The sequence below is a fragment of the Peromyscus eremicus genome, chromosome 2 (assembly GCF_949786415.1).
Source record: "Peromyscus eremicus chromosome 2, PerEre_H2_v1, whole genome shotgun sequence".
Taxonomy (NCBI): Eukaryota; Metazoa; Chordata; class Mammalia; order Rodentia; family Cricetidae; genus Peromyscus; species Peromyscus eremicus.
The window spans coordinates 129,882,121-129,896,580 of NC_081417.1; the positions used below are offsets into that span (position 1 = coordinate 129,882,121).

At 48.0% G+C, this 14,460-nt stretch overlaps 1 long non-coding RNA gene and 1 other non-coding gene across 2 annotated transcripts in view; one reads left to right on the forward strand and one right to left on the reverse strand.

The window, feature by feature from the left end:
* LOC131905108 (uncharacterized) overlaps nucleotides 1–823 on the forward strand; it is a 1,650-nt gene extending 827 nt beyond the window's left edge. The window contains exons 3-5 of the long non-coding RNA XR_009377854.1: nucleotides 79–208; nucleotides 310–387; nucleotides 692–823. This is a non-coding gene — a long non-coding RNA (uncharacterized LOC131905108). The remainder of the gene's footprint in view (nucleotides 1–78; nucleotides 209–309; nucleotides 388–691) is intronic.
* A 4,766-nt stretch (nucleotides 824–5,589) lies between these two features.
* On the reverse strand, nucleotides 5,590–5,705 carry LOC131905473 (U5 spliceosomal RNA). Its single transcript, XR_009377977.1, has one exon. It is a non-coding gene; the product is annotated as a U5 spliceosomal RNA (small nuclear RNA).
* Nucleotides 5,706–14,460: the final 8,755 nt, after the last annotated feature.

Genomic DNA, 14,460 nt, shown 5'->3' on the forward strand with positions numbered 1-14,460 from the left:
CTTCAGACTTAGGGTGAGGGGCTCCTTTCCTTCCTGTGTCCCCGCAGCGTTTCCTGTCTTTTTATCCTTCCTCACAAGTATCCTGGCGCGCAATGACTTGAAGCTGGCAGAGGAGCTGCTGCACATGCGCGTGGTCCACAGCCTGATGACGGCCATGGGCAACACCGACCACAGCAACAGCCAGAGGCTGGCCAGCCTCACGCTAGAGGTGCTTGGGCTGGGGTGTGTGCATGGGGCAGAATGCAGGGCATGGGCAGTCAAGTCAGCCCATACCCACACTGTCCTGCCACCCCCCACCTTCTGCCGCAGTTCTTTGTGCAAATGTTCCCATTGGTGGAGGAACATGTCCGCAAGTCCATGGGGGAGGAACTCTACCAGCTCTTCCTTGTAAGTATTTCCATTCCCAGCAGCCTCAGCAGTTGCCCCGGACGGAACGGGTCCCCTTGTGCACAGAATGAAGCTAGTCTCCTGACTTGGCCACCACACACACACACACACACACACACACACACACACACACACACACACACACACACAGAGTCTTCTTGTCCCCTACCTGCCCTAGCTAGCAAGCTGGGAACAGGACCTTCTGCCTGAGCAGCTCTGCTCGCAGTTAACCTTCCTCTCAAGCCCCACTCCAGGAGCACACTGCTCTGGTGCCCAGCCAGGCTCCTCCTGCTTCCATCCTCAGAACAACGCCGAGCTCTTGTACACAAAAATAGACAGCATTCAGGCGGACATCTTGGCAGCCAACAAAGTCAATGTTACCAAAGGTGAGCAGAGGGTGAGGGGACCCAGTGCTCAGGCAGAGGCAGCAATCAGTTCCTTGTGGTTTGGGTTCTATGTTGCCTTTAGGATTTGTTTTTCTTTGCTCTCATTTCTTTAGGGGACTTTGTTGATATTTTGCTATTTCCATCCAGGATCCCAATGGGTAGCCCAGGCCAATCCTGAACTCACATGCTTCCGCCGATGGAGCCACCATACCAACCTAAGGTTTATGCTCTCTTTAGCATACGTGAAGAAAGAGATAAGGCCTAGGCACAGAAAACAAACTGCAAACACATTTGTGACACGTGGCAGAAAAGACATAAGGACTGTTTCATGTTAACGTCGCGTCCTGGAAAAAAAGAAACTACAATCTACAGCAGCTACAACATGTTACTACTTTTCTAGACCAAAAATGGTAGTCTAGAGCCATTAGACTACCTCCAAAAATTATATGCATTTTATTACTTTGCTTATCCTCCGGCGGGTCCATGTTAAGAACACCACACACGGAGTTGCCTTAAATATAAGGCATTGATCAAATACATTGTGTCTGCTGGACATGGTACTCATATGTCTGTAAACCTTAACACAAATGGTAACTTTTCACTCCAAGCTACGTAATAATTCTGCTTCATCGCACATAAACCCGTTTAAATGCTACCATTTGGAAGGAAACCAAGATCAAAAAAAGACAGGATGTGGTTTTAAATTAAGCTACAAGCCTGTGCGGTGCATTGTGGATATGTAAATAAGGCCAAGGCACCGCCCTCAGTTCTCCGGAAATACCTTAACTAGTTCCTTCCCCTTCCCCGTGTAAAGGTGTGGTCTGACCACCAGGGGGCAGTGCAACGCCAGATTTTTTTTTTTTTTTTTTTTTTCCGGAATGTAAACCTAGGAAGCAGTCTGAATTAAAATTGTCACTCCAGGAGAAGGGTAGGCAGGTGTACAGCCCTTGTATGTACACGGGGCACTGGATTGCACTCTCCGCACTAATCAGTAAATAAACAACAACTCGAAAATGTGTCACTACATTCATTTAATACAAAGTACTGAGCATCCGAGTTCCCACAGGAGGGGCTGGAGAAGGGCAGAGAGGCACCCTAACGTTCCTCACCTCAGATTGACTTTGAATGTTAATCAGAGAATAATACAACTAGACAGCTGTGGGACTTGGTTAGCTTGTTTGGGGGTGTTTGGAATGGGGTCTCTTGTAACCCAGGTTAGCCTCAATCAATCCATATAGCTGAAAATGACTTTGAATTCCAGATCCTTCTGCCTAGTGCTGGGACAATTGGCATAGGTCACCACATCAAACTTGGTTTTTGTTGTTCCAGATAGGTGGTTTTGTTTCTGTTGTTGTTTGCTCATATAGCCCTTGCTAGACGAGAACTCAATGTATAGGCCAGGCTGACCCTGAACTCACAGACGTCTGTCTGCCTCTGACTCCCTAGTGTGGGGGTGAAAGCTAAGACAATCACATCATGTTAGGGTGAACTGACACTCCCTTTCACCATCACACAAATTCACACCTGTGGTTTTGGGTTGTGACTAGCTGAGGGGCGGGAGTCAGGGAGCCAGCTGGAACAGTGTTTTCCATTTGTTGGTTTGCTTGGTTGTTTTTTGGAGACAGAGTTTCTCTTTTCTCTGTGTAACAGCCCTGGCTGTCCTGGAACTCACTTTGAAGACCAGGCTGGCCTCGAACTCACAGAGATTCACCTGCCTCTGCCTCCTGAGTGTTGGGATTAAAGGCTTGTGCCACCATTCTTGACAGCTAATTAATTTTTAAAAAGGAAATATGCTGCAGGAGAGACAGAGACTCTGAGGGAGAGACAAAATGTCTCAGAGAGACTTCCCTCTCTGAGAGGGAGTTGGGGTTAGGCTTGCTTGCTTGCTTTTAATAACTTGAGAGACTTACTTGGTCTTCTCTCCTCTGTTATTTGTGTGGGTCCACATCTGGGTAGCTAAGTGGATACCTCAGCATCTTAAGCAGAAAGCTTACAACACCGGCTGTCTTTTTGGCCGTTTGGGGTAAGATGTGATGGGTCATTAGGAGTTGGGCTCCAAACACTTTGATTTGGGACCTTTTTGTCTCAACATGGTCCCCTGACAGCAAGGTCAAATCAAAATCTTGGTATAGGTCCAAGATATCTACCCCCCACCCACCCCAGCACACCATTTCTTATGGAGACAGGGACCTGGTGACGGAGCCTTGGTGACACTGATCCATCATAGGCTGTGAATCCTAACGAATAAAAGGATAGAGTGGCATTTTATGGGGCAGCAGGGTTAGTTACTGTAAGAAACTGAAAGGTCAGGCTGGTTCAGCTAGTGCGGTGCGTATCTTCGATGCCTACACACACTGGAGCACTTGAGAGGGAGGAGGGTGATTCTCAGTGAATTCAAGAGGCCAGCCTGCGACATCACTTAGGGTCAGAAGGTCCTCTGTGGTGGGAGACAGCTGTGGGTGTTGCTGGTAATGATCGAGAGCTCTGAGATAACACAGACCTTCTAGAGTTCAAGGGCCTGTGACCTGGAAGACACCAACCTCCCCAAAAGGTTAAATGAACAAGGGACAGATGAGAAGAGAAGAACATTGGTGAGAACACCCAGGAGAGGTAGAACCACAAAAGCCACCCACGTGTCCACTACAGGAGTCCTCCTTGGAGAAAGCCACCCATGTGTAAATTATAGGAGTCCTCCCTTGGAGGTGCTCGCTTGCTCTTTTCCTAATTCCTTCCCCCTTTCCTCTACTGTGGACTACATAACACAGTACCCAAGGGCGTGAGGGTCTCTTTTCAATTTATTTTAAAGATTATTTATTTTAGTCCGGCAGTGATGGCACAAGCCTTTTAAGCCCAGCACTTAGGAGGCAGAGGCAGGAGGATCTCAGTGAGTTTGAGACCAGCCTTGTCAACAAATCCAGTTCAGGGCAGCCAGGGCTGTTATACAGAGAAACCCTATCTTGAAAAAAAAAAAAAAGTGATTTATTTTTATGTGTCTTTCACCTGCACATACACCACACGTGTGCCTGATGCCCATGGAGGTCAGAAGAGGGTGTGAGATCCCCTGGTACTGGAGGTACAGATGGTCGTGAGCCACCACATGGAACTGTTAAAGAAAACAAATAAACAAACAACTAATTAGGTGGTGGTAGCCGACATCCCAACCCCAGCACTCGGGATGAAGAGGCAAGAGGATCTCTCTGAGTTTAGGGTCAGCCTGGTCTACAAAGCAAGTTCCAGGACAGCCAGAGCTGTTACACAGAGAAACCCTGTCTCCAAAACAAGCAAAAAAGCCAAGAGATAGTTTATTCTGGAGCCAAAGTCTATTGATGACTCAGGGACACATATTTAGGTCACTCCAAATTTTATATTCCAACAAGGAAGCAGTTTCATGAAGTCTTATAATTTGACAGAACGAGAAAATTTCATAAATCAAGGGAATTTGAAATTTCCTTTGGCAGTGACAGCAAGCCGAGGCTAGCTCTCCTGCAGGCAAACGTCTGACCACATTCTTAGTTGGGGGTTGGTGGAAGTGAGTGCTCTGCTAAGTTAATAGACTCCGACAGGTTTGGTTACAGGATGTCAGTTCTGTCTGACAGAGTTGGTGAAGGGCAGCCAAAGTCTGCAGTATTATGTAAGGACTGAGTTGTGTATCTGAGGTGAGTGTGGGCCTTTCTGAGAGGCAATGGAGGCAGGGCTGGGGGAGTTGTAAAGTTATAATGGCTTGTTCGTTTTTTTGAGGCAAGCAAGCTCCCAATATGGAGCCTTGGCTGACCTGAAACTCACTGGGGAGCCTAGGATGCTAGGATGTCTTCAAACTCATGGGCAACCCTCTCTCTGGAGTACTTGGATTCCTGGCACGTGTCACCCACCACAGCTCAGGAAGTTAAAATGGCTTGAAGTGATAGCAAAGGATGATTTTAGGAAGACAGAGAAAAAGTACAATAGTGGATATGAAATTGAGAAGAACCCTGATGTCCAGGGGTATTGGGATGTGGGCTCTGGGGACTCTCACTCAGAGCATGGAGGTCTAAGACTCCCTCCAGGAACAGGTCTAGGATAAAAGTTCCTATACTGTCTGGGTTTTATTTTATATTTTTAATAGTATTTTTAATTATGCATGTGTGAATGCAGGCGTCGGGGACCAGAGAGAGCCTCGGATCCATTGCTTGGAGCTGGAGTTACAGGTGGTTGGGAGCCACGGGCCGTGGGTGCTGGGAAACCAACGTGGGTCTCTGCCAGAGTAGGAAGCACTCTCAACCATTGACCCCTCTCTCCATCTCCTTGGTTGAATTTGTAGAATGTCAAAAAGGAAAGTGGAGAGTGCTTATAAAATTATATTCTGGAACTTAGGACTGCTAAACCTGCCTGTTTTCTTTGGCGTTTTTGAGACAGGGCGGGGGCGGGCTCTCTGTACAGCCCTGGAACTCCAGAAATGTGTCTCTCAGTAATATGACATACTGAGACAGGTAATAACAAGAGATCTGCCTGGAGGAAGAGCCTATTAAAAAATATTTTGAGCCTGGCGGTGGTGGCGCACGCCTTTAACCCCAGCAACTCGGAGGCAGAGCCAGGTGGATCTCTCTGAGTTCGAGTCCAGCCTGGTCTACAGAGCGGACAGGCACCAAAACTAACCTGTGTCAAACCTACCCCCTCCCTCCCCAAAAACCTTTTGAGAAGGCTAATGAGTAGACTTGGGAGCAACAGCACGGAAGCCAGGTGGTGTGGGAGCCGAAGTCTTAATGAAATTCCTGAAATGTCCTTATGCGAAGTTCACCGTACTAAGTAATAATAACGCTATTTTTGAACCAGCGATTGTCGCCCTGCATAAGCAGGACCTCAAAAAATTAGTTTGAGACTCAGAGTTGTTCCTCTCCACGGAAATCTTTAGTAAAAGGCGAAAGATTTATACGATCTGAAGAGAAACCAGAGTATGATCTTACCCTCACGCCTACCACCCTCGGACGCCTGCAACTCCTACATAACCAATGGGAACCAGTGCCACAAAATAAGTGGTCAATCACTTCTGCTTTCCTCTCACAGGAAGTCTCTGGAAGCCGCAGCACTATTCAGAAAACAAAATGAAAAAGAAAAGAAGTAAAAGAGTCTACACTTTTAAATGAAAGCGCGGGTCTGTGTGCAATGCATTGTGGGTATGTAAAAGAGGTTGCGTCACAAGCCGGGTTTCCAAAGCCCCAGCCTTTGGCCCTGGGCTAGCTAGAGCTGGGCCACCATCTGGGACAGGGCGAAAGCCGTATTTACAGGAGTATACACACCAACCACCGAGTCGGACTTTTCGGGAAGGGGTCTCCGCAGTCCCACCCTTAGAGAGGGAGCTGTTGGCAGCTGATGGCTACTGAGGAGGGAGACCGTGACAGGTTGCTCCTGCCCCAGTACGACTCCACACCCTTGTGCATTCGGGCAGCACTAGTTGGACTCAGGAGGTTAATAAGAACTTGATAACAAAAACCAAACAGTAAATAAAATAATAAAAGGACGTGAAGTGGGAGGGAGTCGGGGTGTAGTGAGTTGGAGGAAGGTAATGGTGGATGGATAGCGTCTTAGGGTTTCTATTGCTGTGGCAAAACACCATGATCTAAAAGCAAGTTGAGGAGGACTGGGTTTATTTGGCTTACACTTCATTCAGCATTGCTCTTCATCATTGTAGGAAGTCAGGACAGGAATTCAAACAGGGCAGGATCCTGGATTTAGGAGCTGATGCAGAGGCCATGGAGGGTACTGCTTACTGGGTTTCTTCCCATGACTTGCTCAGTCTGCTTTCCTACAGAACCCAGGACTGACGTCTCAGGATGGCACCACCCTCCATGGGGCCCTCCCTGATTCATCACTAAACTAGAAAATACCTGACTGCTCGATCTCATTGAGGCATTTCCTTAGCTGAGGCTGCTTTGATGACTCTAACTTGTCAAGTTGACACAAAACCAGCCAGTACAGATGTGATCCAAATATATTGAATAGCATGTTGTGGTCGTCCACACCTTTAATCTCAACACTCTGAGGCAAAAGCAGGCGTATCTCTCTGGCTGGAGGACAACCTGTTGTACAAAGCGAGTTCCAGGCTAGCTAGGGGTACAAAGAACCTGTCTCAATATAAATAAAGACCTTGAAAACTGTCTTCAGATATTCACTTGACACAAATGTGCTGAGCACTGGCTGCGCTTGCTCTGGGACACAGGCATGCGGGCTGGGTGGAGATAACACAATTTGGGACACGGAGGCCAGGCACTAGCAGATCCAGAAGAGCTTCGGTGGCAAACCTGAGATTTACCTCAAAGACACTAGGAAGCCACAGGAAAGCTATAAAGCCCCTCAGGAGGCTGAGACAGCAGGATTGCCAGATTTCAAGGCCGTGGTGGGCTCTACAGAAAGTCTATGCTAGACTGGGATCTAGAGTGTGATTGTGTCTCCAAAAAAGGAGGTGAGGAGAGCCCTATAAAATAGAGGGAAAGAAAAACTCTAAAATGGAAAACATGACCAGATTAGGTGTGTACTTTGGTTCTGTTCTGTTTTGTTTTGTTTTTTTCATATTTATTTTTCAAAGAAGGAGGATCAGTTGGCATGGTGGCTCATGCCTTTAATCCCAGCACTCAGAGGCACAGGGAGGTGGATCTCTGTAGCAGGAATCTTAAATGGTCTTACTAATAAAATCAAACCCAAGGCCAGTTATTGGGGTGAGTGCTGGAAGATCAGAGAAGCAGAACAAGCCACAACCACCTCACCTTGCCAATTCCTCAGCTGATCCTGTTTCCTCAGACTGGAAGCCTCTCAGTCCTCATCCAAATGAATCTCAGCTGAACTGCTGCTCAAAAGCCTGAATGCTTAACCAGCCAAATGCTTCTAGTTTCTGGTCCTCACGCCTTATATATCTTTCTGCTTTTTGCCATCACTCCCTGGGATTAAAGGCGTGAGTCATCATGCCTGGCTGTTTCCAATATGGCCTTGAACTCATAGAGATCCAGAGGGATTTCTGCCTCTGGAATGCTAGGATTAAAGGCATGTGCTACCACTGCCTATTCTCTATGGTTAATTTTGTGGCTGTTCTGTCTCTGACCCCAGATAAGTTTATTAGCATGCACAATATTTTGGGGAACACAATACCACCACAGATCTCTGTAAATTTGAGATCCGCCTGATCTGCTTACTGAATTCCAGGACAGTGAGGGCTGCATAGTGAGACCCTGTCTCAAGCAAAACAAAATAAGAGAATCAGAGCTGGAGTGTTGAGTCCCCCTTTTCCTCATAGTCTGTTGGCCACCAGTCCACAGGGACAAAGTGACAGAAGTGATGACCGAGCTTTGGATGGAGGAAATGGCCTTCCAGGAGATAACTGAGAGTGACTGAGGGGAGAGATATAAAGAATGGGGACAGAGGCTGGGGGATAATCACCTAATTTGCATAAGGTGGCAGGCTCCTATCATAAAGCTGGATTAGTGGTAGCAGGCCCAGTGAAAATAACTAGAGCATGTTACCTAATTACCACGTGGACTGCAGGGGAAGAGCATTCCTTTGCAGGGAACGGTGTTAAGGGTCATCCTTGTGGTAAATCAGGCACGGGGTCTAGAGACATCTTCCAGATAAGGCTAGGTAGAGAGCAGGAAGACCCCGCTGGGACGGAATCCTCCTTATTGTGCAGAGCCCAGGGAGAGCTGCTAAGCTATGGTAGACTGCAAACTGTGACCAGCAGGGCCTCCCAACCCTGGAGAGATGACTCCGGAGCTAAGAGCACTCCTTGTTCTTGGAGAGGACCTGGGTTCAGTTCCCAGAAACCACATGGTGGCTCACAACCATGCCTACCCTCTTCTGAATTCCATGGGCACCAGGCATGCACAGACATACATGATGGCCAAATATTCATACACACAAACTTTTACAATAAAAGCAGACAAGTCAGCTGATATTCAAGTGAATTGACTACCCACCTCCCACCCCCAACTCATGTATTGAGGTTCTATCATCTAGTAAGTTAGTGTCTTACTTAGTGTTACTATTGCTGGGATGAAACAGAGCAATTTGAGGAGGAAAGGGTTTATTTTGCTCACAGCTCATTATTAAAGGAGTGAGAGCAGGAATTCACACAGGGTGGGAACATGGAGGCAGAAGCTGATGCAGAAGCCATGAAAGGGTGCTGTTTACTGGTTTACACGCCATGGCTTGTTCAGCCTGCTTTCATATAGAACCCAGGATCACCTGTCCAGGGATGGCACCACCCACAGTGCCCTGGGCCCTCCTTCATTGATCACTAATTAAGAAAATGCCCTACAGCTGGATTTTTTTTTTTTTTTAAGATTTATTTATTTATTATGTATACAGCATATATGTCTGCAGGCCAGAAGAGGGCACCAGATCTCGTTACGGATGGTTGTGAGCCACCATGTGGTTGCTGGGAATTGAACTCAGGACCTCTGGAAGAGCAGTCAGTGCTCTTAACCTCTGAGCCATCTCTCCAGCCCCTACAGCTGGATTTTATGGAAGCATTTTCTCAACTAAGGCTCCCCACTCTCTGATGACTCTAGCTTGTGTCAAGGTGACATGAAACTAATCAGTACAATTAAAATGTGACTTAAAAAAGATGTATTTATTTTTGTTTTATGTGTATGGGTATTATGGTGCTTTGAGAGAAAATGTCCACCCAAAAGAGTGGCATATTAGGAGGTGTCACTTTGTTGGAAGAAGTGTGTCACTGTGTTCAAGGAGATAAACAAATTAAGAAATGTAATAAAGGCCAGGCGGTGGTTTTGCACACCTTTAATCCCAGTACTCGGGAGGCAGAGGCAGGTGGATGGTTCCAGGACAGCCAGGGCTGTTACACAGAGAAACCCTGTCTCGAAAAACCAAAAAAAAAAAAAAAAAAAAAAAAAAAAGGAAAGAGGGAAAAAAGAGAGAGGGAGAGAGAGGTCCAGGGGTGCACACCTCGTCGGAGTGGAGGGAGGGAGAGGGGGGGGTAGGGAAATGGAGGGAGGGGGGAGAGAGAGAGGGAGAGAAAAGGGGCGGAGTTTTTCCTGAAGAGGCTTCTATGTCAGGATGCAGGATTTCAAAGGGTGAATATTCACAAGGAAGTCAGAAGAGGGCATCAGGTCTCCTGCAACTGGAGTTACAGTGGCAATGAACCACTTTATGGGAGCTGGGAATTGAACCTCGTGCTCATGGATGCAAACTCAGGTCATCATGCTTCCACACCCACTGAACCATCTCTCCAGTTCCATCCGTAACAGGGTTTCTCTGAGTAGCCCAGGCTGGCCTGGAACTCGCCCTGTAGACCAGGCTGGCCTTGAACTCAGAGATCCACCTGCTCCTGCCTCCCATGCCCAGCTCCCTTATTTTTTTTTTTTTTTAAATTTCAAAGTAAATATCCCTATAGGTAGCAGATAGACTTGACAACCCAGGCAGAGCTGCAGGTGCAAAGCTCGACAGCCACCCTAAAGTGTGGCTTCAAAAACTGAGCAGTGAACCTCCAAACTGTTCTGCAAAGTGTGACTCAGCAGAGCAGCGGAGAGAAACTGACCTGACAGGGCTTATTAGGTCACAGGAGGGCATTCAGAATTCTTCCTTTGCACCAGGGAAGTTACTGAAGAACCCCAAGCAGAGGACTAATTTACCATTCCTCTGGCTGGTCGACATTGGGTCAACTGGGAGCCAGGAGCTCAAGCAGGTTGACTGGTTAGGGGTCCTAACCAGAGCTCCTAACTTTCCAGATGAAAGTCTTTGGTTTAAGCTCTGTGATACTAAAAGGTGGTTTCTGTAGTCTCCTTTTAAAGAGGGGGGTGGGAGAGTTAGGTTCTCCTGAAGCTGCTTTCTTCCCCAGCATTCCTCTTGCTGATGCCAGGCAAGTGGTCTGCCACCGGGTTCCATACTTAACTTCTAGAAGCCGTTGTCAAGGCCACAGAGCGATTGCTACTTCTCTCAAACATGAGAATAAGCCAAAATTCTGAATAGAGAAATTCAGGTTTTAAAGGCTACTTAATGGCATCTTAGACTTTTGCCACGAGGTAGAAAATGTCTACATTTCATAAACTGAAGAGTTGAAAGTTTAGCTCAATGATTGAGCATGTGACCACATGGTCTGAATCCCCAGAACTGCAAAAACCAACACTCACAACAGTTTGGGCATGGTGCCACACACCTTTAATCCCAGCACTCTGGAGGTAGAGGATATGAGTTCGAGGACAGTCTGTCTGGTCTATGCAGTTCCAGGCCAGTCAGGGCTACATAGTAAGACTCTCCAAAGAAATAAAACAGGTTGGCAGCCAGAACTGGTTTCCTTCTTTCCCATTGCTTGTCTTCTGAGTTTATAGACTCCACGATACTTACCCACTGCTCAACTTTTTTTTTTTTTTTTTTTGGTTTTTTGAGACAGGGTTTCTCTGTGTAGCTTTGTGCCTTTTTCTGGAACTCGCTTTGTAGACCAGGCTGGCCTCAAACTCACAAAGATCCACCTGCCTCTGCCTCCCGAGTGCTGGAATTAAAGGCGTGCACCACCACTGCCCGGCCTCAACTCCCCCCCCCCCCCAAGACATGGTTCATCTGTGTACCGCTGGCTGTCCTGGAGAACTCCCGCTGTAGACCAGGCTGGCCTGCCTCCAGAGCGCTGGGATTAAAGGCATGAGCCACCACTGCCCAGCTAAACACCTTCTTACATGCACACCTACGTGACTCTTAGCATTCAAACCTTACCCCCATCCCACAGTCACATCAATGCTTTTCTTCCAGTCAGGGTCCCAGTCTCTTGAAGCTGCTCTCGCCCTTTGCCAGCCCAGTGCAGTATCCAGGGTGGGGTGGGACGATGCAGCTCCACCTTTCAGCCATTGTTCTTCCAGCTCCTAGGACCCTCATTTGCACTTTTGGGTGTCTCCCCACACAGGGGTAGGACTCCTGGTGGACTGTACCACCCTTGGGTCACAGGAATGAGGGAAAGTGATTCTACCAATACTGGGATGACAAGAGGCTGGTGGCCCCTCAAGTGAGGGTCTGGAGTTCAGAAGAGGAGCTGGGTGCTAGTGGCGCACACCTGTGAGTTTGAGGCCAGCCTGGTCTACAGATGAGTCCCAGGACTGCCAGAGCTACATAGTGAGACCCTGAAGTTGCCAGTAGCCCAAGACCCTACTTAAAGCGGTCAGCTTTTGACCATACTTGGGCCTAAACCCAGTTTGTGGCAGACACACCTTCACCCCTTGCCTATAGGGTACATAAGCTCCCCGTTTTTGTTGGGCCATGTGACTTCTCCTGCCCCTATCTCTGGGACTGGAGGGCTCACTCAGGAGTTGCTCTGCTCAAATATACCTGTTCTTTTACCTTTTCAATTCGGCTTGATCTGGCTTACTGCCTCAGCGGAGAAACCTATAATCAGTTACAGAAAACCTATTACGAAGGAATGAAGGAAAAGGAAGGGGTGTGAAAAGGGCAGAGGAAGCTCTGCCTTGGAAGAGCCCAGCAGCCCACTGTCCAGGATAAGCTCCTTAGTGATCTGGATTTTTTCTCTCTTTATTTTTTTTTTTTATTTTGAGGAGGAGTCTTACATGCTGGCCTAGAACTCAAAGGTAGCCCAGGCTAGCCTTGAACTCCTGGGAATCCTCCTGACTCAGTGCCTATCCAGCTTTTTTGGATCCCTTGGAACTGGGGATGAGCAGTATTCCTCCCAGCAGCAGCAGCTGGAGCAAACACTTCACTGGTGGAGAGGATAACTCTAGCCTGACAAGTCAGTCACTGTCCATGCATGTGACCGAGATGGGCCTGCGTCCACTGTCCATGCATGGGCATATGTCCACTGGAGTTGGATTTGCAAGCTTTTGGTCCAAGAGATCCAAGGTTATTATGTACAAGACACAGGTTTGGAGAACATCATGGATTGCAACTATAGCCAGCTGTCCAGCAACTTCTGCAAGATGGGTGCCATGCAGAAGCCAGTCTTGCACAGTGGCCAAAGACCCCTCAGTCCCCAGCTCAGAAACTATAGGGTCCAGACCTTATGGGTACCATTTTCATCAGCGTGGTTGGGAGTTCCAACATCCATGGAAATGGTCTGTGGAAAGAAGTAACTTTTGCGTATCACACAGGTACAAGATAAAGGATTTTAGGATGACCCAGGCCAGGCCTGAGTGCTACTTCCCAGAAAGTACTGGGTGTAAACCTGGCTCCCCGCTCCACAGGAGAGGCAGGGCCAAGGACCTTCCCCACTTGGCCTCTCGCTGGATTTGTGTGCGGAGTCACTGTTTTTACCCAATCTGAACACGTGGCACATCCTTTAGGAACACAGGGTACCACTCACTAAATTCAATCTATGACATTTTATCACAGCATATCATGCCCAAACACCCATGCCTTAAGCTTGGTTCCTCAGTCCATCTGACGAACTAATTATTTTGCAGAACCATACTAATTTTCCCTTCAGATAGATGCCTTTTCTCTTTAGGAAGTCAAGTGGCTTCTTTGTCAGCGTTACCAGTTTCTCAATATGTCCTGAGCAGACTAAGCCAGGCCTGGTTTTGCAGGCTGTACCCCTGCTAAATGCAGAGCTGAGGAGGGAGGATCACAAGTTGAATGCCAGAGACTTAGTGGGACATTGTCTCAAAAGAAAGAATGTGCCAAGACGGCCTTAGCGCCACCTTCCTCAAAACTGCACCACGAGAGCGAACGCCCAGGCTCAAGTCAAGAGAGGAAAGATGAGGCAGAGGTGCAAGAAGCTTAGCTTGTGTCCCACAAAGGCTGCAGGGGCAGAGGGAGGGACTGAAGGACGGGACGCTGGGACAAGTCGTGGACTGTGTGCTGCTGTCAGTCACGAGTCCCCGTGATCTGGAACATCACCACCGGCTCAGAGACCACCAGAGACTTGACTGTCTACACCCAAGACAGTCCGGCTGGCCCTCTGCCCTGGACCTGCGGCATTCTGCACTAACACTTCTGTTCTCACTGTGGCCAAGGGTAACTCTTGTACAATAAATCACCTTTCTCGCTTCTCAGCTGAAGAATCCAACACAAAAGTAGGAACCCAGCTGTACTGGAGTGTTTACCTAGCATGTTTAATCCCCTGTGCTTTGTAGCTGGGGCTATAGAGCAGAGCGCAATGCAACTCCACCCCATTCACTTAGAGCTCCTGGCCCCAGGGCCTGGAGCTCAGTACTGGCCTACTTAAGACAAACCAAAGGGTGGAACTTCAGCCTGTCGCTAAAAGCACAGGTGTGGACTTGGTTTCCTAGGAAGAAAAGAGACTCAGAGCCCGAGTGGTGGCAGTGTCCTTGGTCTTAAAGGCTCGAGACTGCAGTTTCTCCGACAGAGTCTGACCTTTTTTCTTTCTTTATTGTTAGGTACAACATAAAAATACATAAAGCACAAAATAGATTTTCTTGGGCTTCAAAAACTAAAAAACTTTTTTTCTGAAAGTATAAAACATGAGTGTGCTCAGAACAGGGGTGATACCGCAGGCCAAAGGCAGCGGAGCAGGACGAGGACCCACTTCTCCCCCATAGCCTGGACCTGGCAGGTTCTCTAGGAGCATCCATCCGTTCTACCCAAACAGCGCTCCCCTCGGTAGGGAGGAAGGGGGAAGCACAGTCATGGAAAGCTCCTTCCTCCAGCTCCAAACTGAGGAAGAGAACACATTTCCTCCCCTAGCTTTCCTGGGCCTGATGCCTCTTACCTGGCATTTACCAAAACCCATCCAACTCAGTCCCTAACC